The sequence below is a fragment of the Pithys albifrons genome, chromosome 1 (genome assembly GCF_047495875.1).
Source record: "Pithys albifrons albifrons isolate INPA30051 chromosome 1, PitAlb_v1, whole genome shotgun sequence".
Lineage (NCBI taxonomy): Eukaryota > Metazoa > Chordata > Aves > Passeriformes > Thamnophilidae > Pithys > Pithys albifrons.
In genome coordinates, this window is record NC_092458.1 from 57,075,143 (window position 1) to 57,099,003 (window position 23,861).

The 23,861-nt window shown below is 38.9% G+C and overlaps 1 protein-coding gene across 6 annotated transcripts in view; it reads right to left on the reverse strand.

The window, feature by feature from the left end:
- The window catches only part of ENOX1 (ecto-NOX disulfide-thiol exchanger 1), a 362,626-nt gene that overhangs the window by 300,179 nt on the left and 38,586 nt on the right, over nt 1–23,861 (reverse strand). Inside the window, exon 1 of one of the 6 annotated variants that reach the window (XM_071550680.1) lies at nt 7,165–7,249. The exons of 4 other annotated variants lie outside the window; for them this stretch is intronic. The gene's annotated coding sequence lies outside the window, so the exon portion shown is untranslated. Of the gene's footprint in view, nt 1–5,723; nt 5,790–7,164; nt 7,250–23,861 lie in introns of those variants that run through there. One more of the 6 variants, XM_071550667.1, reaches the window with a different exon arrangement.

Genomic DNA, 23,861 nt, shown 5'->3' on the forward strand with positions numbered 1-23,861 from the left:
GAAAGACTAGGTCCCACCTTTTGCAGCAGAGAACAAGATGGACTCTTGATATCCTTTCCCAAGTGCCTACTTGCCAAAAGGGAACTCCATAAGAAATAAACAGGAGGGTAAAGTACATGGCTCCTACAGCTGCAGACACCACTGTGCCATCTCAGCAGGAGTATGCAGAGATTAAGAGCTACCCAGGCACACACCCATACTGTACACCCATACTGTGATAAGGGAAGACTGGGGCTCTCTGGGAGGCACTCCAATGGTCTGCAAGCCAACTGAGCTTCAGTGGGTGGGGCCTGTGGTGCTTTTCAGTAGAAAGCTGGACCAGAAGTAAAACAGACAAATTAGTTTTTCATCCCATAAAAAAAAAAAAACCAAATCAAACTGAAGCTACAGACAAATCATTCCAGTAATTACTGTTACCAGAAAAAAAAGAAGACAAGCAAAATTCAAGTCTACACCAGGCTGCTACTGTTCCACTTGGGCAGTGGTGACAACTCACAGCCAATATATGCACATAGAGTGGTATCTGACTATTGCAGGTGTAGCTGTGTACCACTTCGAAATATCTGGAGAGGTTCTTACACCACAGCTTTGGAAAGCCCAGTCTAAACATTTTGACTATTTCAATGAGATATTTCAAACACATTTTTTAAAACTTTTAAAAATAAAGGCAAAAAAAACTGCAAGACCAATTGCAGGTTTCCATTGACTCAAACCAGTATTTACTATGTTCTACATGAAAATATAAATCAAAGTAGATTCCATGCTAACCCAAAATGTTTTTGTTTAAAGCATGCTCTAACAAGTTTTTTTTTAATCACTTGCATTGCAATATAAGGGAACACAGCACATAAACAGCACATTTCATTCTATGTGAAACAGTTTAAATCAAAGGGTTTCCAGAGAGTTTCCAAGATATACCGAAGCTACTTGAAGAACTTACATTTCATACTTTCCGCAATCCTCCACTTCTGTTCAGGGTTCTCCACCCTCACAGTTTTATCCTCAAGATGTGACATATATGTAGCACTTCCCCATATTTCATTTTTATGAAATTGGAGTGATTCCTTTGATATAAAATATGCAATTTCTTCTCATAAAAGGCCAATACAAGGGGCATTTGACAGGACAGGATGTTGCACTACTGTTTGAGATGCCTATCTTGGCAAACAAGTCTGACAGTACACACAATGCTCACTTGGCGTCATTTCCTTATCTATTTTATGTGCATGAACAGCTGGATTTGGACGTATAGAGGCTTTAACCTTCTGTGCCACATCTAAAAAAATACACAACCAGAATCTATGCAGCTGTGAATGCCACAAAGCCATCTGTATACAAGTTAATTGCTTTTGGTTTGAATAGTTTCCATTTTTATCCTGCCATCTACATTTGCACCTATTCAGTGGTTCAATTTGGACGCAGCAGGGGAACATGAGCCACACTCCAACCCAGCTCTTCTATCTTCCAGGGCTGCTTCACTGCAAGCCTTCCCTCAAAATCATTCCCTTCCTTGAGCATTTTTTCCCCTCCATTTGCCTCAGAAATCAACCAAACCAACCTAAGGATTGCTATTTACACCAACAGTTTTGTGGAGTGAATTACTGGGATGAGTTGATGACAGGAGCAAAGTGCAGGCTTTTTTTCTGATTTCCCAACTTCACTTACTTTCCAGTGACAAACTTAGAGCTGTTCAGAAGCAACAAATGCAGCCCCAAGCAGAAGGAACAGCAGTGTCAGCCTATGAAGCACCTTTAACTGATTGGTTTGATAAACAACCAGCTGTTCCTTTTGTTCATTAAATCTGCACATACGCATACGCATGCATGTATAGTAAATTAACAATGCAAATCTTATAACAAAAAACCCTCCAACTTCTACCGAAAATCTTGCTACTAATACAGATATGATTCAGACGAGTGATGTACTACTAATTAGCAAAAATAAGCAGTCCTGTTTTCCTTGGAGGAAATAAGTACGACCTAACTAGGGGAAATAATCCTGAATTTAACACTAAACATTTCTGCTTTGTACCCTCCAAACAGTTTTCGTTAACTCTTACAGGTCTTTATTAATGACCCTATAAAAGCATCAATATTATCTAAGGAAATCCACTATTTCCTTCAGATATCTTCATCTGTAGATCTCATCTCAGAATACAGTTTTTGTCAGAGATTGCATGAAAAGACAGGAAGTTGTTTTATAGGCAGGCTTAAGCTTGCAATATTTACTGAAACCAAAACAAGTACATGAAAATGCTACTAAAGAAACACATGCAGCAACTTTTCTATATTTACACAAAGTGTTATTGAAAAAAAAAACAGCCAGGTCATCCAAAGCTGTCTCTTTACAAATATATAAAATAAGTCTTCTAAACATTGCTTACTAGCTATAGAACAGTAACAACAGCCCTGAAGTAAGCCACTGAGGTCTTCTAAACATTAAACTAAAATGTCATTTATCATGACCTTGCCCATTTACTTTACAAGTACTGGTCAAAAGTACAGTGTCATTCTGCAGACACGCATAATCAACTTTATTTTCCAATCTAATTGAGAAATGGAGCTGTTAATGTTAAGAAACATTAAGAAGAATCTGCTCCACTGAATCTGCTCTGTTCAGCTACCTGGTGTTAAGATTGTTGTGGTAAAAAAAACTGCTCTGCACACACCCAAAGGAGCACAGGGGATCACAGTTGCTGGGGAGGGACCCAAATCTTCCCCTGCTCCACTTCTCCCAAGCCCACCACTGGAGCCCTCCCATCTGCAGCCCACAGGGAGTCTGAAGGCACTGTGGCAGCTCAGGGAGCCTCAATAATCCCTGGAGACATGAACATCAACAGAGGCACACCAAGGCAGCCTCAGCCTTGGGGATCAGATGAGTCATTCATCACCAGGATCACATGGGAGAGGCTATTTGGGTCACCCCATGGCCTGTCCTCATGAGCAAGGCCACCAGAGGAGGTGGCTGTCACAGAGACTAGGGGAGTCCCAGTCAGCTGGGCATAGATTGGGAAACCTGTGTGGAGAAACAGGATCCAGAACAAGCTACTGGATGAATGGTGTGTGTAAGACTAGCTGCTGGTGGGTCTGTAGTGTGCACTTGTGTCCATGTCTCTGTGTCACGGGTTTGTTCTGGCAGCTGGACCAAAACAGAGGCTTTAGCAGCTCAAATGTTCAGGTGCCAGCACCAGCAGAGGCATAATATTTAGGGCCGGATGCTGGGGGCAGTGATTGTCTAAACCCAGCTGCTGGAGGGATCCATACTGTACATACATATATACATTATATACTCTCCACTAGCAGGTGTTAATCCTGAGCAGAAAGCGAGGGGAGCAGGATGTGGTCATTGCTGCTATTCATCTTTGCGTGAGTACACAACATGTCTGTTGATCTCTGAAGCTGGCCATGTGTATAATGTACATACACACGTGCATGTGTGTGTGCCTACTAGCACACTGTTGTAGGAGTACAGCCTTGCCTCGCTGCTGTGTGGACCCAGGGACACGGAGTTGTGGGAGCCTCATCTTGACTGGACTGCTGGATTTAGCCTCCCCATAACATTTGGTAGTTCTCAATAAAGGTGGTTTCCATCATGCACAAGGTAACACTTATTTAGAAATAAATGGATGTGATAGAACTCTCTGAAAATTAACAACTGTGATCTTCTCACAGTAGCTGTGACATAAGACAGAAAGTTCAGACTGAAAGATTGTCATAACAGTCTCCATAGGACCTTTAGTTTAGAAACAGTGAAATGATTGTTTTTCTTTTTTTGGTCAAAAAAATGTTCATTAATTGCTTAGCATCTGCTCTTGTGGTCCTCTGTCATTTCCTTGTCTACACACAACAGCACATTATTCTAACATGCACCAAAAAGGAAATGAAAGGTTTTAGGTCAGACCACTGCACCACAGCACCAACTTGCATTTTACTTTTTTTCTCATTTAAAACTATGCTTCAGGATATACCAACTTATAAGGAAACATGTTCTACATAAGAATACTGGACAATTTTGATGTAATTTATGTACTATTCTATTTTTCCTATCTGCAGTAACAGGGAACTTCAAGAGAGACAGGTCATGAGAGTCTAATATTTAGGGATGACTCAAAGACAGATAATCTGATCTGCCTCTCAACAGCCTTATGCTTCACCTACTTTAACAGAGCTACTTCTAATTAATACCAAAACAAGATCAGCATCAGGTCTCTGGTTTCAAGCAACAAATTGTCCCACAGCACCAGGACAATGTTTTAAAGTATCATACACCACATGCACTTTGAGGTAATCAAGAGTCCTTTTGCTAAGTAAACAATAAATGACCAAAGGGGATTACAGATGATGACTTCATGCTTTTCACTGTATGGAAGAAATATCATTTTTTGGAAAGCAGACTCAATATGCATTTTCCCCCCAGGACAGGAGTAGAGATATTCCCTCACCATGAAAAACAACAGCACTGGCTGAATAAGGAGAGTCTACAAAGACATCATGAATTAGCAGAAAACTAGTTTGGAAAGATAAGATATTAAACATTTTCCGTGGGGAATAAGAACACTGGAGATTATTTACTTTGCTTTAATTACTTTGGCACACTGCTAGATTAGTTTTTGTACGCTACTAGATTTCCATACCATCATTTAACAAATGCAAAGAAGCAAGTTCACGTTCTGAATATTTAAAGTTCACCCTATCCATATTATCTTTTCCTGTGTTGGAGGTTTTGCCACTCATTTTACAAATAAATAAGAGGGCTACAGCTTCACTTTAAAAAATATTATTATTACAGTAATGCAAGCAGCAACCTCAATTTCTAGGCATGTCTTTCTTGCTTGCCTTGCATCTATCTAGATGTATTTTGACAAGAATCCACTGTTAACATATACAATTATCAAAACAAGGATAATCACCAGATTTCACAGATGCTTTCAATCTAGATTACTTTAGGTCATCTTCCACTCCCCTGAACACTTTGCTCTGATGAAAAACTGATAATCAGCCAATTTCCAGGGGGGAAACACAATGTAACATTTGAAAGAAGTTTCCCTGAAGGCTTTATGAAGTGTTTAATAGGCTTTATAGTTATGGACCATATTACCACACAACAGTAATAAAATACCAGTTTAGACTCCCCAGTTACTAGAGCACGAAGAAAACTGTGATAAAAGGGGGGCGGTGGGGGGGGGGAACCAAAATAAAACAAAAACAAACCACAAAAACCACCTACCACCAAACAGAAAAAAAATCAACAAACAAAAAAATCCTTCGAAAAACCCATGTATCCCACTCTTTTGATACTAACATGAGATTTATGAGAGCCTGTGCTGAAATAAAGATCCTATCTTTTCCTTGGCTCTGTCCTATTACAAACTGTTTAAAGAATGCCATTTAAAAGAAATCCAAAATTTTCCTGCCTTGAAAAGAGCTGTCCGTACCTAAACCAACTGCAAACAATACCATTTAAATACATCTAAGTAAACAACAGTCTATTCAAGAAACAAAGCTCTGTTAGCAACAGGATTTTGACCTGAAATTCCCTCAATCTAATTTGCCACATTTTGGACACAAGTACTGTTAAAAAGTTTTGGACTTCCCTGCAGTACTGACAGAGTCAGGACTTTCCTTTTCTCTTCTCCACATGTGCAGTATCTAAAATGAGTTCTCCACAAACACGAAAATTTCCAAAATAATGAACAGCATTATAATAATAAACCAAAAACTTACCAAACAGTAAATACCCATGCACTCATAAACAATTTAAATTGTAGTGTACCCAGAGATGCCTGAAGGATTACTCCATGCAACATGACAACAGAGTTAATTTAAAGCCAACTGGGAGAAATTAAAAGGCTCAGGTTAATTATTGCTTTACAGCTGAGCTGGAAGCATGAAAAACAGAGCAACTGAGTAGAGTGTGGAGATAAGCAACCATGGTTTCAGCTTGCCTCGTCCCTACTCCTCATCTGGTCTCAGGTTGGGCACCACGACAGGGCTCTTCAGCAAGCAAAGAGGCCACTTCAGAAGTCCCTCTCTTCCAATAGCTCATCTCTTTGCTCTGCTCTTCATTGCACACCCCATGCTCGATGCCAAACCTGCCTATGCTTCATGTTAAAAAGCCAAGAGGGGGTCTCACCAAGAACGCTGCTGAGAGCCTTTGCTGCCACTGCTATCAAAGCGTGAGGTAAAACTAGTAAAACTGGGAAGCATTATAAAAGCACCAATTTGTAAAGGAGATGTCGAGAAAGATGGTTTATTGCCAAGGTTCTGAAGATAGGCCTTTATGGGGTTCTTCGCCAAAAATATGAGCTTTGCAGTATTTGGTGAGAGAAACATGAAACCAAACAACAAATTCACCAGACTACAGTAAGAAAAGTGGGAAAGAATGAGCCCAGAAATACGGTAACATACACAGATTTAATATATCTCTACCTAGTTGAGTATCAGTATTCTGAAAATAATAGGTACAGTTAACATCACATTACATACTACTAAAAAGGTAACGTGCTATAAAAGTGCAAATATTTGTTTGAAACTAGTTTGAAGCATGTAGGAAGCAGACATCTTACCAGACACATACTTAAATGTTTTATGTAAAAGGAACCAAAACTTTCATGTTGAAAGGATGCACATTTAGATGCTATAACAGGTTATACTTTCCAGCAAAATTTAAGAACTGCGGAGAGGAAAAGGAATTTGATTGATTTTTTTTTTCAATGAGAGCTAGAAGATAAAGAGTATGTGGTACACATAAAGGTCCTTCCAAATGGGAAAAAAAAATTATCTGTAAATGAGTAGGGCTTCGTAAAGGAATCTGCAGATCAGGTATTTCCTTGCTATGAGTGTGGATAACTCAGTTGCAAGTCATTGATCTCTGAAATGGCTGTGATCCATCTGCTAGATCAGGGAATTGGAAGTTCATGTGTTAACTCCTGGCTTTTTCATATTTAAGTAATAAAGTCTGTGCTAAAAACCAAAGGCTTGCAGGAGGTTCAAGGACAGCATCAAAAATTGTCTTCTCTGAAAAAGCATTAGTTAGCAAGGCCTTATATACAGAAGGCAGCCTAAAGATTCTGAGTACTTGCAACTGCATTACCTAGAAAACAGCAGCATACATATCTAAGGTGAAATTTAAAGTATCTATTATCTTCAATTTAAATTTGCAAACCTGAGCATCAAAGTCCTTAGTTTGGTCAGCAGACTCTTCAGATTCCTTGAATATGCACTTCAGCCTGCAGCCTCCTCATCTTTCTAGCAGAGCTGCATAATGCTGCAGTGGAATGGTCTCCTGCCCACCTTTGGGTCTGGTGGCGGAAGCAGAATTCAGCCGTTCTGTTGACAACAAACGATCCAGAGCTGGTAAGAGTTGCCAAGGAGAGCTCAGCAATTTCTAATTGTTAATCCCAACAGTAGCACTGACTCTGATTAGCTCTCAGAGGAATCCAGGTAAAGATCATGTCCTCCAAACTGAACAGAAGAAATCATCAACAGGGGATGCTGTACTTGTGGTGAAATAAAACCTCAAGGACAGGGCTGTTTTCCCTCTCTCTTATATCATGCTGTTGTAGATTTATAGACAGGTGGATATAATACACTACTATAGATATCCATTTTATATTATTTTAATGGTTATTGACAAAAAAGAAGATTTAGAATTCCTGTAACATTAATTACAATGTTCTCCTTACAGTAATTTAGAGGAATTTAAAAAACATACAGTAACATATATGCTCTACAAAAAACCAAACGCTCACAACAGTAATCTACAATTTCCAACCAATTTCCTTCATAAAGGACATATCCTCAAACATATAGGTTCCATTTGAAGATTTCTTTTGCATTTTTAAAAATAAAAATTAAAAGTTATATTATATTATACTTTTGTCTGAGAAACAAATTAACTTCTGTAGAAAATTACATACAGGATGAAGCTGTGAAACTTGGGGGTTTTCAGCCTTTAGAAAAGGATGCTAAGGAGAGATTTTACTGCTGTCTATAGCTACCTAACAGTAGGGTATAGAGAAGACAAAGCCAAACTCTACACAAAGATGCACAGTAGTAACACAAAAGGCAACAAACACATTTTACAATAAAGGACATTCTCACTGAATATACATGGTTGGAAAAACAGCCTTAAGAAGGGTCATGCAATGACAGTAGTGCCTTATCTACCCACAAAAGCTGGGATCTCCATCCTTGGAAACGCTCAAAATCCAACCAACGCTCTGAGCAATTTGATCTAGTTCGTCCTACTTTGAGAAGCAGCTGGATCAGATGGCCTTCAAAAATCCATTCACACCTGAAAGAGTTCCAGTTCTATGATTCCGTGAGCAGAATAAAAGGAGCATGTAGGGAAAAGGCTGTTCAAAGAGCCTGATCTTTTGTGGTATCTCAAAAGACTTCATGTAAAATTGCAGCAGTTTACTGCTGCTAATATCCTTCTGCATCTAATATAATAGAAATGCACCTCTTGAGTAAATCATACATGACAGAACATTAGGACTTTAAATAACATAGTGAACATCAGAGATCACACAGGAAAGTCATCTTTTAGGCTGTTATTAATAGAAGCAAAACCACAGTGTGCATCCTCCCACTAATTTCAAATTTGATTAAACATGTCGTAAGCATACACAGGTTCTTTGAGCCACGAAAAGGGAAAGGACCCCACTTTGCACAGCTCTCCCTAGGACTGGTGAATTAAGCAGTTTAAAGAGAGAAATTACACAGTTTCACAACTTGAGACTCCCAAACTAAACTTGGGCAATGCCCAAGATGGAGATAGAGCCTTTGCAGCTAAAAGTTAGTGTGTTACAAATGAGCTAAGGGATAGGACTTTATACTTATAAGAAAGGAAATAAGAGAATTAAGGTTATCTGAGCATCAGTTTCAGAAAAAAAACATAAAATGTGTCTTTGTCCATAACTTACAATTTCACTTCTGCTTTATCCAGCTTTCAAGACATATACTCCAACTTAAGTGCCTTGGCCCTGTACAAAGGGACTGAATGTTGCCGAGTCTGGCTGTTGTTTCACCTTGCTGTCGTGGAGGTCCGTGCTCAAGGCCCTCTTTAGATGGCAACACCAGAGAACTAACTACAGCTGTCCTAAATGTCAGCATTGTTAACTATTTCACTGCTGTTCAAGATAGATATTATGGTATTTCACGTATGTCTGCTGGCGAGCCAAAAGTCAGTTGTCAAAACCACAAGGTTCAAACCATCCCAGTGCAGTGAAATTTCTTCAGCACAACACCCACTTCTCCTAAGATCAAGCAAACCTAAAGTCTGGCACCATGACCTCATCAGAATAATGCAAAATCAATTTATTCAAATGGAAAATAAATACTTAGAGATCAAGTATCCTAGCTGCAACTTCACATCTTACATTATGAAACCCTTGTATCATAAAATTCTAAAATGAGACACAATTCTCAATCTGTCACATCAAAAGCATGACTGCTTTCTAAACTCTTGATGAGGAAACCAGTTTGAGCACAAGGAGCCTGGGTTAAGAGTTGCAGGGCTCTTATTTTCACTGTCACAAGTGCTGACTGAAATTATATATGCTGAAATGAAACTAGAAGATCAAAGAAGTAACTTTCATAGGGAAATCTGAAAGACAACATTCCAGTCCTGTGCAAAACACAGTGTCTGAGAAAGTCGCATCTCCAACACAAACTGGCTCCAGCTTAGGAGCACAAAGGAGTAGAAACACAGTGGATGATACTCATTTAACTGTTTCAATAACCACTGCCAGTGCCACCACTGCAGCAACTGGGAGCTTGCTAGGCTTAGAAATAAAAAGACTTTTAACATCCTATTCATGATGAGACATTTTTCTATTTGAGATTTTGAAGATGCTGAGGAATTTGGCTTCCATAGCAAGTGAGCAGCGCTGTGAGAGCAAATGGATGGGAGTGGAGCTGATCTCATGGAAGAGAAGAAAGCATCTTTAAACCTTGATTTATCACATTAAGTGAAAAATACTTTTAAGTCTAGATTGGTGTGGAGAATAATAAAATCCTTTGGGGATCTACGAGAAGGAATGATGTTGAGGTCTGAAGGGTTTGAAAGCTACTTGAAATAAACTAATTAAGAACATAAAGAAAGAACAGTGAATGAGTTTACTAAAAGTTCCATGGGCACACTATGCTACTGGAAACAAACTGGAGAATCCATATATTTAAAGAAATTATTATTTAATTGAAGTAACAGAGACTTGGATAACCCATGTGGGTAAAGTATGAATATACAGAAGTACTGCTCTTTCAGAAGGACCAGCAGTGGGAAAAGGGTACTGCATTGTACATCAATAACACACATAGTTGCTGTAGTTTCAGGACATAAGGAAATTCAGATCTTGGGAAAAACCTCCATGTAATGATTACAAAGTCAGAGATGAATAAAGCAGGGACATTCCCATGGTGGGGATCTATTGCAAATCACCAAGGCCAGGGAGATCAGGCAGAAAAGATTTTTCAAAACAACTGCCAGAACCATCCAGAGTACAGAACTGGAATAGTGTGTATTTTAACTACTCCCACATCTGGGAGTAGTTGAGAAAGAAATACATCAGGACATTTTGTTCTGCAAAAATTCAGAATAAACTGAAGTGAGCTTTTGATATAGAAGGTAAAGAGAGCAGCTAGTAAAGAGAGGAAGGGAATAGGATGGTTCTCCTAATGTCAGTGTAAAGTAACAGAGTTCATAATCCTGAGGATTCAAAACCACAAAACAGCAAAGCATTTTTCAACAGCAGGCCTAAATAAATTATTAACGTATGAACATGGTTGCCGTCTAGTTGAAGAAACACTCAGAAAACAATTGCTGCAATCACAGCGGAGAAGCATATTCTATAGGGCTCCACAGGGTTGTGTTTCAGGTCCAGTGTCATTCAATATTTATATCTATGGCTTCAACACAGGAATAGAAGCTAACATTTATGGAATTCACAGATGATACTGAACTCTAAGAGACTGCAAGTACCTTTGAAGGCAGTATTAGAATTCAGAATGACAAGGGTAAATTGGATAGATGGAATGGGATTCAGGTCCACATTGTAAACAAATTATTTTTAGAGTTAATGGAGGACAAGTCAATACAGTCATTGGTGTTTGGGGACTTGAATGAGACTCTTCATCTGACCCTCAGTAAGGCATGCCCAATTGGCCAGGCTCCATTGACTGGATTGGGAATTCAGTGACACAGCTAACATACAATGTACATTTAGGCACCTACATTCAAATGTTTACAAGCCGATGGTGGATCCAAGCTACAATCTGGGGGCAGCATAGGAGTCAATTAGTAGGAACACATGCAAGATACTTGGGTATCTTGATAATTAACTGTATTGATGCCTAAGGATGTGATTAATGCAATTTAAGAAAGGTTTTAGAATCACAGAGACTTTGCTGAGTTTCCTTGATCTTATGTCTGAATATTAAAGTGTCTTTCCCACCAGCTAGCAAGCTTTGTCAAGGACGAGCTGTTTTTCAGCAGACACCTGCAAGATAACAGAAGACAAACAACAGAAGGCCTAACTGCCTCCCCATCATGAAGGGGGTAGATTGGCAGGACTTTTGGGTGGGCTTTAGAGAGAAATGGAAACTTCGGATTGGATGTCCGTAAGGGGTATTTCACCCTGAGACTTCCTGACCGAGGGGTCAAACCCGCCTGGGTTTGATCATGGAAGGTCCTTCTAATAAAACCCTATATCTTTCTCCATTAACTTGTCTGCAGTGTGTCTCTGTTCACAGGGGTACGCAATCTACAAGGCAATCTACAGGCATCAGAATTGGATAACTAAGGAACTGTATAAATGTAGGAAGAACCACCACTTTTTCCATTGCATTTCTGTAGGAGAGGATCTCAAGTAAGGAATACCTATCTTACAGTTGCATAAATATAAAAAACCATTACAAAATTATGGCATTAGTGAAATAATCCTCTGTGAACAGAGCTGTCTTACATTCGGTTTGGCGCATGACACTCCATGAAAGCTACATAATGACTGCAGAGAAAGATTTCTAGAAAATGTAACCTGTAAGGAAACATGGATGGAGTGAGGATTGTTCAATGTATGAAAACAGACAGCAAGAAGGAACTCTGTAAGTTGCTACATACCAATCTGGCTGCTGAAAATAGGAGACATCCACAAAAGACAGGGTGAAAAGTAGCATGTTCAAGATGCAGCAAGGAAGATTTTTATTTTATAACAGTAAGAACAGTGCCTCATTGGAATAGAATGGCTTTACGAACAAACCAGCAATCTGACAGATTATGACTGAACCTGGCTTGGGATGCCACGATAGCCTAGATCTCTGAAATTTCTTTTCCATGAGTGCTCTTGGGGGTTAAAAAACATCAGTTACTCATCCCTAGGTCAGATGCATAATCATGTGCCAATGATGTTCAGCAATTCCCAGGGCCAGTTCACAGAGGAACAGCTGTCAGATTGATTTTTTTTTTCCACCAGCAATTCATAAAGGCTAGAACTTGTGGTAGACATGCAATGATTACCATACCTCCACAGAGTACGCCCTCTCAGTGTCCCAACATAGACTTCCAGAACCCCCAGTGACAGCAAAGGAGATGGGTGGAGCACCACTGAGCTCCCTTATGCTTTCTTGCAAAGGTAGAGAAGAGTTGGAAGAGACCCACAAGGATCATCAAGTCAAAGCCTTAGCCCTGCACAGGACCATCCTCAAGTCACACCATGTGGCCAAGAGTATCATCCAAACCCTTTAGGACATTCCCTCTGGTCCTGTCACTTGTCACCACAGAGAAGAGATCACTGCCTGTCCCTCCTCTTCCCCTCAGGAGGAAGTTGTATAGCCATGTGGCAGCTCTTTTTGTCTTACTTATGAATAACTGAAGTGAGACCATAACAATTTAACATATACCCCGCTAATGCAGGTCCTTCATCAAAGTTGCTATGATTTAAATAATCAGGCTCTCCTTATGGCAGACATTGTTATTAATTCAGTGGTAGCTGTTACCTCTCAGATTTATTAGAGGGACAGCACAGGAAAGACTGAAATATCAAATCTGATTCAAATATTACACCAATGTACATTACACTTTACCAAGATCTTCATAGTTCAATATTTTGCTCTGTTGCAGTCAGGTGATGTATGTGAGACAGGTGATAGGTGAGAAAACCCTTACAGAATCCTCACAATAACCACACCTTTTAGACCACAAAAGTTGTCAAAAGACAAAAGTTATCCGAGTGTTTTCATCATCACTAATATACTTACCAAAATGGGAAAAAAAGAAATTGGCACATGAACTTTTTTGTGTATCCACTATATATACTTTAAACTTGACTCTGTGTGTCCACATTATGCTTTCATGGGCAATAAAATTTTCAGAAAGGAATCCAGTCCAACTAGCCAGAGTTGCTATATTTGCCAAATTCCTGCCCTGAAGTAAAATAGTAGAACAAATTCACCTTTTTAATAGTAGAGAATGCAAATGTAACTGTAAAAATTTTACCTATTCCTAAAGCCAGGGGCAATTCTGGAGCAGGAAATAACATCTTTAGTAATGTTTTTAAAAGATGGCCTATTGTACACAGACTGCTTCTGAAGAAAACATCCTAACAAATCTCAGCTGGTCTTCATGAACCCTCTCGGATGCACTTTCAAGAATGCTTGAAAAAAATAATCATTTAAATTTGGATGCAACAAAGACAGATGACAACATGCTGAAAGATCTTCATCAAACAGAGTGCTGAGGTAACAGAACTTTTCCTCACCGCAACTATTTATAAAATGCAGGACCTAGTAATTTACTCTCTTTTTTCTGTATGAGCAAAAATTCTAAAGGGTCTTCAGAATTTACATTTCAAACTAGCAAACAGGGCCTTCTTCATTGGCCTTATTTATTTTAAATTATTCACCCAACTTCAAATGCTCCAGGATATTCCTCCTGAAGTCAGGTGGTAGAAATTTATAAGCTTCATATAAAGCCATCAAAATGCCTCATAAACTCTTTTCCTCCCCAGGAACGTTGTCTCCAACAGCTATATATGTATCTATACATATCTCTCTATCTATATATAGCTGAAACTTTATTTTCAGTTTTCTTAGAATTAATTCAGTTCATTAACTTCTGAACACCTCACACAAGCCGCTGCAAGCTGCATTAAGTCCTTGCTTAGTCAGTTTGATGAAACTCACACACTAAGGACACAGGAGGAAGTCACTGTGTTCAGGTGAATTTCACTGCCTTATCATAATGGTCCTCAGCTGTGAAAATGCCAAGAAACATTTCAATCTCCATCAGCTATCCAGTGCAGTTTTTATTTCCCCCTCCACTCCCATTTTTACCAACAGCAGATCCTGAATGATCTCATATGAAGGCCCAGACAAAAGAACATCTTTGAAAAAAGGCTTGCTATCAAGTGGACAAAGTTTTAAGGTAGGTTCATGAGGGAATGGTATCTAAATACATAAGTAAGTGATGGAGCAGTGCAGATAAAGAGGAAGTACTTACTGGAGGAGGCCATGAAACAGAAGCATTCAGACTTCTCAAACAGCTGTACACCACTGCATAGAGTTTGAGCAACAAAACAGGTAGAACTGGAAGTGTGTCTATGATAGCAGAGTTGCATAATCAGAATCACAAATCAGGGGCAGCATACAAGACCAGAGCATGGTCATGGATGCAGGCCTTTTGAAAAGGAAATGCAGAAACAAAAAGAAGAGAGAGCTGTTTTCTGTAAAGAAAGGTTTCTCGTCTGCTCAACTGTCCAGCATACAAAACCATCTGTCCAACGTACGCCAATGAAAGCCTGGCTGACCTAAGGTGTGTTATTAATAGTGCTACTTTGAGCAGGAACCTTGAGTACAAACCTCCAGAGGTCCTCTACATCTAGCATTTCTATGACACTATAGGGAAACTCAGTCTGTTGATTTTGCCAGCAAAATACATGGATTTTAAGCTTTTTTCTACAGTGTTTTGGGGTTTGGGTTTTGTGCTGTTTGGGGCAAGGATGTTTGTTTGGTTTTAGGGGGGTTATTTTTTATTTTTATTTCCTTATTTTTATATATTGTCCAACCTCTGAAAGCAGGACTGAATCATTCTTGCTGTAAAGCAGGTAAGTCCAGTTGATGGGGCAGAGAGATGGAGAAACAGAACAACAAGCCACCTGGAGATCCCTTCTTGTTCAACTTTGAGATTAGTTAGACATAGGGAAAGGTCTGGAATAAAGCCAGAAATGCCAGCTTTAGCCCACTGATGGTCCCTTACAGATGGTAAGCTTTCAGACCATACTGAAAGGGCCCTTTCATACTGCTCTGCAATATTTATCAGGGGCTGGCTCTCCATGGCATTCACTAATCATTCAAAATCCCTGACACAAAAATTGATATACAAAGCAAATAGATACAATAAAATAAATGTCTCTGTATAACCCTTCTGATTCAAACACTCTCATTGTTCAGCTTGTTAAATTAAAAATTATACTACATTCACCAGCACACTATTAAAGCAGAACTTATAAAAACAAGTAAAAGAACAGCTGCATAAAGACTGTGGAATCTTATAGTCTTTCTCAAAAACCTGGATGTTTTTTCTACTCACCAACTTTAAAAAGTTACTTATTTTCCACAAATTACTATGATTTGGCATAAAGTCTGGGGTTTGAGGTTGTTTTTTCAGAAGTTTCATGCTTTGATTCTCTTTATTGGCAAAAATTCTTTAAAAAGCATCACTGGAAACATAAGTTAGGTTTTTCTCAATTTACTTAGCTGCTATTTTATGAATTAGAGTACTGAACAGAACTTACTTCCTTAGTCTAGCCATAATCAAATCTGGAACTACAACTGGCTAATCTCATGCCCCAAGTTATTACACCATGTATTTGTTTTAAAGTGTCACTTAGGACCTTCTACACACACACAGACACGCACGCCAAATCTCAGATTTAAGGCTCACATAATAAAAGAAAATCTCTGGGCAACTGAAACAATAACTGGGTGGGTCTTTAACATAATTCTGCTCCAAACCCACTTTTTAATGTACATTATCAGTTCTTCTGCACTCTTCAACATCTTCATGCCAGTTCATGTGAAGTGACAATGTAAATGCCAGAAATTAGTGAAATCTAAAAAAAACATAGTGAATTCTAAAGTACTCCTTGTTTTCCTGAATATACCTGAAATCTCAGGGGAGGTTGTGCTCTCTTTCCTGTTTTTTGAAGTCTGTATCACAGGAATAATCATTCAAAAGAGGAAAGAAACATGCTTATCACCTTTAAATTTATATATCTATATATTTACTTAGCTGCTAATATGATTTATGCTAAAGTTCTGACCTTTGGTTATTTGCAGTACAGGATGATTTGGAGAGAATTTTATTTTTTAGTTCTCGTGGTTATCTTCAAAAAGAGTTTATTCTCATCTCAAGTACAGTTCCAACAAGTGTGTAATCTTCTGACAGTCATCATTGTTCCCTAAAGCACACACTACTACTCCAAATTAGTTTTAATCAGTCTTCTAAAGGTTTCCCCAAATCTAAATGTTTCTGGCAATAAAATCATCTGGTTTCAAAAATTATCTCAAAATGTATTATATCCTAGGGTCCTGAGTTAAAGATACATGATAAAATATACATGAAACCTTCACAGATATTTCATCCTGAAAGTCCTTCTTAATCAATAGAATGCCAAATTTCAAGTGGCTCTGCCAGCTTCCTATGGGAAACTCAAAGCAGCTCTGTCCTTCACCTCCTTTCATCCATGCCTTATCTCTGCACATCAGCAAACAGAAATTACCAGCGGATGATCCATAAATTACCATTTTTGCTCTTGGCCTGCCTCCCTTCTACTGTTCCCATTAACACCAGATTAAGTAAAATTCTCAGCTCTCCACATCCTTCTCTAATCACGCTGGACAATAGCACTGTCCTGCTTGTCATGCAAGTCACAACATGGATAACATGTTTAACTCAGATATTCTCTGAAATTCCAATTATGTGTCAGTTGAGTTGACTTGTCCTACACAACATCTCTGTAATACAGTTTTTCCTATCCATTCACAAAGCTCACATTCCTGGCCAAAAATCTTATCAGATCCATCATTACAGGCATCCTCTTCTCTATAATCAATACACAAAATCTTGCCTCATGCAAAGGTTGTTTTCTTTTGTCATTCACTTTATCCATGTCATTCCTCTTTGTGTTTGTGTATCTAATATCATTTACAGTAACTTTTAAAGATTCTTTACTGTTCATCTCACACTGGATGCATTTTCTCACTTTTTATGGTGGTGTCAATTTCCACTGTGCTAGCTAAACATTTTCAAGCAGATCCACCAAAATATGCTTTATTGAGATGTCTCCAAATAAATTTTTTAAAATATGTGCTGAAAACTACTGCTTATCATGCTGGTCAATACTGCCTCACCATTCCCTTGTACTCCTCCAATCTGCCTGTAGCCATCTGTTACCTCTTACCTCACAGTCCTTTGGTTGCTTTCATAAATGGCTTACAGACATCTCTGCCTTGTGCCCCCACAAAGAGAGGTTCCTAGATACTAAGACCAGTAAATACTATTGGTAGCCCAGGAGAGCTCATACATGGAAATATGGAAATGAGGATTACTATGAGACACCGAGAAGCATCCACCTGTCAAAAGGCAAGATGGGTTTTGTTGATGCTCTTCTCAAAGTCAAGCAAATAGTTTTATTGGCAATGTGAGAAGACACAAGCCTAGCAATCAGACCAGAACAAGGAAGGCACAAAATAGCTATCCTATACCTACAAATGATTTTATAAAATACATATAAACCTACATATGTACAGATATTTTTGTGGCTACATATACCTATGTAATCTCAGGAAAACAAAACCTAGTAGATACACTCTTGCTTTCCATTTCAGCATATATCATCTAAAGAAGGGAACACATTTTCAAGTATCAGAAAGTGCAAAATCATCTATACGTTTAGAATAATTTCAGGTAAACCCAGTTCCAGCTCAGTAACAGACCAGCAGTGATTCACCACTTATGAACCAGCAGAAACTGTAGGGAGATGAAAGAAATTTATACCACAATTTCATACACGACTAATTTTAAAACATTCTGGGCTGGACTACATCCCATTAATTGCCAACTTGGCAGGTCTTTCTTAAGGCAAGTAATTTAATGACTGGTCAAGGACCTTGCAAGAGTTACCAGACTTGATTTTTACCTTCTTGCAAATGATGAGCAGACAATATAATCTTTAACTTCACCTTACTACCTCAGTTTTAACAATTCTGTCTTACACCTGTGTATATATGTAGGTCTTCTTCCCTCACTGTCAAGCAGCACTGAATGTGTCACAGTTTGAGCCCCGGTCACTAAGAGAAAACGACATAAATTACAATTGACTGCATAAGGGCATGCATGCATAGTAAAAGACAGCATACACTTAATTGGCTGTGTAAGACAGTTTAACTCTTTGCTTCAAGAAGTAAATTCCCTCTGTGTGAGATACTAGGAAGCCTTCCCATCTTCCCCTGTTCATTCCTCCTAAGCCATTCTACATACAAAAGAGGGGGGAAGAAGAAGGCAAAATGGCAATCTTTTAAGGGAAATGCAAACAGTGTAGATAGAATATAATGAAAATTAAGACTGAGAATAGGAACAAAATTCTGGCAGGTTTGTGTTCTCCCTGGAGAACATGCAGCAGAGACCAAGACTATTTCAAATACTAGGATACATTCTGCACTAAAAAAAGCCTTTAATGTTGTAGAGGTTACAGGTCACTTTCTGCCATCATGTGCACTGCATGCCCATACCTAACATGCATATGCTCAAATAAACCACTATGAAATATTTAAAAAACTGTTCCAAAAATACATAACCACCACATATAAGTACGTCTGGTCAGACACATGCATTCTCAGCATTTACAGACCTACTCAAATATGCAGGTAGCTGTTTCACTTCCCTATGCTTTATTGGAATCCCTAGAAAATGCCAGAAAGGCAAATGGCTTTCAGGCATAAAGTGTTTCTTTTTGTTAAATCATTGCCATGTATTAAGAACTGGTTTTTTGGCATAAAGTACATCAGTCACATTTATAAACAGAAAACAGAGATCAACTATATGTATTCTCAAAATTGGCTGATGATATCAAAGCAGCAATGCACAGGCACAGGAAGGAGTACTGACATTCCATTTGTTTTGAATGAAATTACTTTGCCAATCTCCAAAACTCATTTAGCAAAGTACTCTGCTCCACCAAGTATATATCCAGATATGAAGTAGTTAAACATAATGGAAAGCATGACATTTAAGATTATTGTCTGGTAAAAATATGACCTTTACAGAACAGTTACAAAACAGAAGGTAGTTACTGAACAGAAAAAAAAAAAGAAAAATATTTTTAACCATATGGTGGCAATGCAATTAATAACACACATTATCAGCGCTTACAAAAGAGAAGCAAAAAGCTGAATTTTTACATTCACTTTGACAAGCTATTTTCTTCAAAGAAGAATCAGAACCAGAGACAAACTGCATTTAGCAGGAAATATTTCTGCTGTTAGAAATATCAGAGAAATACAGCATGACAAAAAGAACCTTTGTTAGAAAAAAAACCCCAAAACATGAAGTCAGAGAAAAATCTAAATTCAAGTATTAGCAGTTCAACACAAACCCACAACAATGTGCAACTGGGCAATTGAAAGGCAATAACAACTACTACATCTGACACTGTCCTCATTTAACTCTATTATGCCTAAGGACTATAGCATGCGTAATATATGAGATCACACATCTTGGACACTAATGTAATCACCACCACCAAAATGTGCTGAATATTTTATTTTAAGACTCAATTTTCAACTCTTGATTTGCATTTCCAAATTTAGCCAAAGCTGAAATGTTGGTTATAACTACTTTTTCTGGTTACATTCTTTTGAGAACAAAATAAAACTAAAAAAGAGAAAAACCACACCATACACAAGAAAAATTTAAGTGTTCTGTTGGAACCAACTGTCGGTTTAGGGACTTCTAATATTGAGCATATTCACAACACATAGGTATACAGAATAAAAAACAAAATGCAAAGATGGATCTATTTGGAGTAAACTTCTGAAAGACATGAAAATCTACTCAGTAAACATGTGGCACCCAACAATTTTGGTTTGGAATCCTCAAGACTCTTTCTCACTTAGAGCAGGAAGCTATTTCTGTAGAGAGTATCATTTGCTATAAAAAGGGACTGAAAGCCTACTGGTGAGGACCGAGGAAAGTACCATTCTAAGCAAGAAGTGTTTGCGGCAGACTGGAACTGCCTCTGCCTGCTCTCTTGCCCACACTCCTGCCCCCTGGACTACAGAAGTATCAGGTTGTTCTATTCAAGATCTTTAATAAACATAACAGCATTTTCAAACTTATACCAACCAACATGGAAGAAATACTACATTCGCCTTCCTTGGCAGATACATTACATTAGCAAAAAGTCAGACAGGTGTGGAGAAAAGACAAGATTTCTAGCTTTTCTAGACAAAGGAGCACATGGAGAGGGTGAGATGAACTTTACCTGGCACAGCCTCTTTCAGAAAACTGCTGCTTCCAGGTTGAGGAAACCTAAAATGACCACTGAAAAACAACAGAGACTGCATTTCACTTCTCCCTTGGAAGCTGTATATTGAAGGCAAAATTAATTTGGAATGCTGAGAGGCAAATTATGGAGATGAGTGCCACACTGCAGAATAACTGCTTCTAGATATCTGTCAGGCTCTAACCTCAAAACTGTCTTTCAACAGGGAGAAATGTGCTCTTCTAAAAGCCTTCTACTCTGTTCTCTGGCAGTCACGCATGGTCAGTAGCTATCCAGCTTGGTGCTGAAACTGTTCTCCCAAATTAATGATTTGCAGTAAAGAAAATAATGCTGCCATCACTTACAAAACTGCCAAAGTTTTAAACTCCTACAGAATTTGTGGGGAGAGGACAGGGAGAGGTTTCTGTGTTTCTCATTCTTCTGAGATCACTGACATGCCATTGCATGGTTCTTGTGACCCATACCATGAATCACTGTTCTTAAACAAAAGAAGTTTCTCAACAGCATGCTAATCATAGAATATCAGAGAGGTTTGTGTGTGAAGGAATCTTAAACATCATCTAGTTCCAAACCAGTTCCAACTCCCTCACATGAACTGGGACCTTCCACTAGACCAGACCTCAAAACCCCTTCCAATCTGGCTAGACTACTTCCAGGTATCAGATATTCACAGCTTCTCTAGGCAAAACCACACCAGATTTTCCCATTTATACAACTCTTATCCTTTTATTATGGCAGCTATACTTACAACCTTTCACTTTTAGCATACTTATATTATAGAATCATAGAATCATAGAATCATAGAATCGATTGGGTTGGAAAAGACCTCCAAGATCATCGAGTCCAACCCTTGGTCCAACTCTAGCTCATTTACTAGATCATGGCACCCAGCGCCACATCCAATCTGCATTTAAAGATCTCTAGGGATGGTGAATCCACCACCTCTCCGGGCAGCCCATTCCAATGCCTGATTACTCTCTCTGTAAAAAATTTTTTTCTGATATCCAACTTAAATTTCCCCTGGCAGAGCTTAAGCCCATGCCCCCTTGTTCTATTGCTGAGTGCCTGGGAGAAGAGACCAGCCCCCACCTGGCTATAACTTCCCTTCTAAATTTTAGTGGAACCATTGACTAGGCATTTGGATGCAAGAAAACAAGAAGTTTTGGATTCTACTTGATATTCACATCTACTCTAGGCAGCCACAGATTGAGATATGAGCATGTCTGCAAGGCTGAGAAGAAAATAGTTGCAGTACTGTAATTAGCAGCTCCTCACCCATAACTCATTCACAATGGCAGTATTTTTTAAACTCACTGATGAAGTAGGATATAGAAATACAAGATACTGACCACATAGAGGTTAAATACAGCAAAGGCAGCTTTCTAAGCAAATTATCAGGGCCCTCCTATGTATGCCCTGTTTAGAAACTTTGCAACAGATTGAAAGAATGGAAATGAAAACTTGTGTTACAACGCCTGGTAGATTTTCATTACTTTCTGTGTACATCCCTTCAGCAGTAACTTACTGAAAGGGTATTTTATCATAAGCTGATGGGTAATTTCATGAAACTGTGGCACTTTAGTCAAAAATAACTGACTAAAGAAACAGCATGAGTAATAGTGCCATTTACCACACAAATAAATATGTGCAGATTTTTCTTGTAGTAACTACGCACACCACGGAATAGCTCAAAGTTTATTCCACATCTATACGGTATTTTCAAACATTGGTCATGATCATGCTGTTTGACAACAAGCATCTGTAAGTGCAGGATTTTTGCTTGCTGCCTTTTCCTTTGAATGGTGAACACTACTGTCAGGGGCCATCATGATTAACTACACAAGTTTAAGTCCTTGAATTTACAATCATTACTAGGTCCAGGCATCAAGTGTTGAAAATATTGCACATCTGCTGAAAACCTTGAACAACCATTGACTTCTTATGAAAATTGCTTTGTGGAGACTGCAAGACATGGCTATACAAATGCTGGATGGCACTCATACTCACCACTTGCACCTATTCTTTCTCTGTACAACTCCACAAGCTGCTTCTGTACATAGAAACCTGCTTGGTACTGCTCCTGCTTTTTCTATCTTTCTCTGTCTTCTGACTCTTCATGGAAAGACTACTTTCCTTTCTGTAGTTGGTCTAGCTGGGATGGAGCTAACACTCCATACAGCATAACTCACAGTGCTGTGCTTTGCACTTGTGTCTCTGAGGGTGTTGGTAACCCACTCGTGTTGGCTGCTGCTGAGCAGCATCCACAAAGCACAAAGGCTGTCTCTCCAACACCCCAAAGGCTGGTAGGCTGGAGATAGGGCAAGAAGTTGAAGAGGAGGCAACCAGGAGAGTTGAACCCAACTAACCAAAGGGATAACCCATGCCATATGGTGTCAGCAATAAAAGTTCAGGAAAGGAGAAGGAGAAGTGTATTTATTATTAAAGCATTTGTCTTCTGAAGCAGGTGCTATGTGTACTGGGGTTTCTGTTTCTCCTGAGTGGTTGTACATTACCTGCTGATGAGAGAAGTAGAGAATAAATCACTTTGCTTCCATATGCAGCCTTTTCTTCATTAGTCTGCCTTGAACTCAACCTATAATTTCTTCATCTCATTTCCTCCCCCTGTTCTGCTGAAGAGGGGGAGCGAAAGAGCAGCTGGGTGGGCACCAGGGTGCAACAGTTTTCCTTTCTTCTGTCTTTATATTGGAGTGTACAGGCCAGGAAGGCTCCTCCTATAATGCCACCAAGAGATCACCAAACACCTAATCGCTGGAGCTTCTCCCACTTTTCCCAGGGATGTCACATATTTTATAGTTGATAATCTTCCTTCCCTTGTGTGCTCTGGATGTTAAATGTAAAGGCTAAGGAAAAGGGTAAACAGCTGCTGTACTGATGCCAGTCTTTGTGGCAGCACTGATAAAGCACTGCTTTCCTGAACAGTGCTGGAAGACTCATCACTTTGTCCTCTGTGTTGCATATACTTGGAGATCATCCCAAGCCATGGCCTAACTTTACTTTTCTTTACAGCCCATTTTAATCCTAGCTTGTTAGTGACACACAGGTAGGCTAATATTTTGCATACTTTATATGGCAGGACTCAGGCACTTCATGCTACTAAGAGACAAGGAACTTGTTAAAACAACATCAAACACACCAGATACACATATGAGCTGATATATATACTGGTATCTTATTTCATCAGAGATTATGGAAGCATCAATATTTGAACACAGGTTGCTTGGAGAGAGCTCCTGCACCTCACAACATTCATGCGGGATTTAGGCTAGGAGCATAACTACTG